The following is a 4017-nucleotide window of genomic DNA, read 5'->3' as shown; positions in this document are numbered from 1 at the left end:
ATTTTATGTGTGAAATGTAATTTAACAAATTCTTGTGAAAAATTTCATGACCTTTTAAACAACGACAGCAATCTACTAAAAAAAATCACTCAAATGAGAAATATACCAAAGAATAAAATAATACTATACATAATTTTTTTGGGGGGGCCAGGTCTGGGTTTGAACCTGCCACCTTTGGTATATGGGGCCGGCACCCTACTCCTTGAGCCACAGGCACCGCCTTATACATAATTTTTTTAAATGTATAATATTTGTAAATTGTACTTATGTTGAAATTAAAAATATATATATTACAATACTATTTTTGCATTCTATGAAAATTTTTGTTGCTTCATAGAACTCCACACCTCACCCCACCCCACCCCACCCCACCCCGTCAATGGTATCCCGCTTTACCAATGTTAAAATCTGGTCACCTTACCATACGTGGGCCCTGGGAGAACCCACCATCAGTGTGGGACCCTGAGGTCACCCAGACAGTGAGTCTGAGTCTTGGGATCATTGATGCCTGCCCGTCTCCCACCCGGGCAGGCTCACCCCTGGATCCCCGCAGTCCCCAAGCGCCCCCTGCTGGCTGTGGGTGAAATTCGGGCAGAGATGACAGCACAGTTTATTTCCCGGGAATCTGCAAAGGATAGGTGTGGGAACTGGGGTCAGGGTGGCTATGGTAGATGGCTGGCTGACTACAGGCCTCTGTTCAGAGGCTCCACCTGCAGCCAAAGGCCGCCCTCTGGACGTAGGATCAGTTCCACCTTCCTGTAGGCTCCGCACGGTCCAACAGGCCCTGGAAGCACAGCAGCATGAGCATCAGGGCCACCTTCATCTCCGTCATAGCAAACTTCCACCCGATGCAGTTCCTGGAGATGGGGATGAAGACTCTGATAGCACCCAGGACCCTATTCCAGGTCACCAACCTGTGCCCACAACATCTTGAGGGGCAGAGAGGGCATCTCACTGTGAAGGAACCCCTTTGTGGGATCATAAAGCCTCTAGAGACTGGCCAGACTCCAGCCTCCAATTCAGACCTGCAGGTGTGGGAGGAGCTTAGAACATAGCCGTTTTCCTAGGGTCCTGTTGAAACCCCTGAACTAGTGAGGCGCAGCTCCGCACATGTCAGGCCTCCGCTGGGCACCACTGGACCACCCTCACCCCTTCTCCACCTCAGACCCCCACTGGCCTCACCTGTGCCCTGCAGAGAAGGGAATGATTGCCAGAGGAGACCTCTTCTGAATATTTTCTGGGTGGAAGCAGAAGAAATCATAGACCTGGGGACAGAGCAAGACAAAGTTACTGCATGGGGTCCCTCAAGACACCCAGCAACCGGAGAAAAGACAGATGTGGGCACAGTAGAGGGGGAAAGTAGTGTCTGGTTTCCCTGGTCAGAACCCCTCCCCCCTCACCAAGTCCAAAGATGGAAAGGGGGGAGGGGCAGCACCTCGGGATTTGACCAGACTAAGGGGTTGTGAGAATCCAAAGATGCTGATGGTATAGATGTTCCCTTTTGGGAGATGGGACGGTAAGGACAAGGTCCAAGCTCCCTGATAGGACTGCCAACCTATGCAGGAGCCTCACCACCGCCCCCTGCCATTGTGGGTACCTTTGGGGATGACCTGGCCATCTAGGAGCACAATGTCCTGGGTACAGCAAGGATGAAGGCTGGGGCTGGGGGATGAAGCCTCAGACTTTCCTTGATACACCATGGTCAGGAAAGGCAGCTGGGCCAGATCTTCCCTAAGGAAATACCTCAAATTACCCAGGGAGCAAATACAGCCCTTCTGCTGCCCATGAGAGCCTCCCACCACCTTCCTCTGACCCTCAGTCCAATAACAAAATTAATCTTAGAAGAATCAGAGAAGTGAGTATTACAAAATAAAAGTCACAAACATAGCAGAAGAAAAACTTGGCCTCTATTTTTTGAAGCATTTATGAGCAAAACACAATACTCAAATGCAGGGGTACATGGCACACCTCCAGGGTGATGGGCACAACTGCAACAGGGACTCTACCTAACAAATGCAAACAATGTGACCTTAATAGTTTGTAACCTCATATTAATCTGAAATTTTAAAAATTAATTAATTAATTCTTTAAAAACACACAAAACTCAGAGGGTATCCTTTTGTTAATACATTTGCTGAGAAAGTTGTAAAAATTATACAAAGCACTAGCAAAAGCAGGAAAATTCTCATTAAAGCATTTCATATGTTAGGGTGGGATGACCTAAAGACATCTGTTCTTTCAAATTAATCAATTTTTTATGCATTCCAACAATAATCTAGCTGAATTATACTTTTTGGAATTTGACAATCTTATTGTAATTAGAAAGATTAAAGTTCATTAAGATCTAGGTCAATTCTTCCCGGGGCCTCAGTAGCACATGACTATGACTGACTCCCACAGGGGCTGGCTCCATCACCCCACCCGCCTGCCACGTCTCTGCTTCCCAGGGCCTTGTCGGCTCGCAACAGCAACTGACTACTGCCAGACCGGCTGCATCCCCCAGCCCGCCATCTTCCAGCTTCCTGCTTCCCAGGGTCTTGGGGGCACATGACCACAACTGACTCCTGCAGGGACCAGCTGCATTGCCCTGCCCACCGTCCTGCTTCCTGGGGTCTTAGCAGAGTGCACCCAGGAGACAACCAGAAGAAGTCATTGGCAGAACGGTTTTAGGGACTGTCTTCGAAAAGTGCAAATTCAGGATGGGGCAGAATCAGCAGAAAAACTCTGGTAACCAGAACAACCAGAGTAGATCAACCCACCCAAGGAAGGATGGGGCAGATACAACTGAAGATCCCTTCCATAAACAGATGTCTGAGATGTCAGGAACTGAGTTCAGAATCTGGATAGCGAATAAGATCAATAGGATGGAGGAAAGAAGGGAACTAGGATTTCAAATTATTCAAAAGCTATCCCAGGAATTCAATGATTTCAAAGATAAAATCATCAAAGATTACAATACACTGAAGCAAGAGGTTGTAGCCCTTAAAGATCTGAAGAGTACGGTTGAATCCCTCATTCAGAGAATGGACCAGGCAAAAGATAGGATCTCTGACACTGAAGACAAAGATTTTGAACGTGCCAAATCATCCAAAGATTAAGACAAATGGAGAGCAAAAACAGATCACTCACTCAGAGAGCTCTGGGATAATTTGAAAAAAACTAATATTCACCTCATAGGAATCCCTGAAGGTGACGAAGTTGCTTCACAAAACACAGAGTCTTTTCTTCATGAAATTATGAAAGAGAACTTTCCAGACATGCCAGAGGATCCTGAAATTCAGATAGCAGACAGCTTCAGAACCCCAGCACGACTCAACCGGAACAAGACATCCCCCAGGCATATCGTAATCAACTTCACTAAAGTTAATATGAAAGAGAAAATCCTGAAAGCAGCTAGATGCAAGAAAATCTTAACTTACAAGGGGAAGAATATTAGAATGACTTCAGATCTCTCTGCTGAAATCTTCAGGCTAGAAGAGGGTGGTCATCGACTTTCAACCTCCTAAAATAAAACAACTTTCAACCCAGAATCCTGTATCCAGCTAAACTGAGTTTCATCCATGATGGAGAAATTAAATACTTCTAAATAATTCACACGTTGAAGAAATTTGCTATAACAAAACCAGCCCTCCAGGATATTCTCAGACCTATCCTCCATAATGACCAGTGCAATCCTCCACCACATAAATAAACTCACCAAGAAAATTTTGATCAAATTCCAATCTCCACGCTGACAGAAAGATCAAAGATGTCCACTGGACCTTCAAAAAACTCGATACTCAAAAGTATACTAGACTTATCAATAATCTCAATCAATGTGAATGGCTTAAATTGCCCTCTAAATAGGCACAGCCTGGCTGACTGGAAACAAAAACTCAGGCCAGATATCTGCTGCATTCAAGAAACTCACCTTACTTTGAAAGACAAACATAGACTCAGGGTGAAGGGATGGTCATCTATATTCCAGGCTAATGGAAAGCAGAAAAAAGCAGGTGTTGCAATTTTATTTGCAGATAC

The 4017-nt window shown here is 45.5% G+C and overlaps 1 pseudogene; it reads right to left on the bottom strand.

The window, feature by feature from the left end:
• Window positions 1-683: 683 nt before the first annotated feature.
• LOC100951696 overlaps window positions 684-4017 on the bottom strand; it is a 10410-nt pseudogene continuing 7076 nt past the window's right edge.

Source organism: Otolemur garnettii, unplaced genomic scaffold (genome assembly GCF_000181295.1).
Source record: "Otolemur garnettii isolate 467f Iridium unplaced genomic scaffold, OtoGar3 scaffold00105, whole genome shotgun sequence".
Lineage (NCBI taxonomy): Eukaryota > Metazoa > Chordata > Mammalia > Primates > Galagidae > Otolemur > Otolemur garnettii.
The sequence above is the reverse complement of the archived record's forward strand: the minus strand, read 5'-3'. Positions and strand labels throughout refer to the sequence as shown.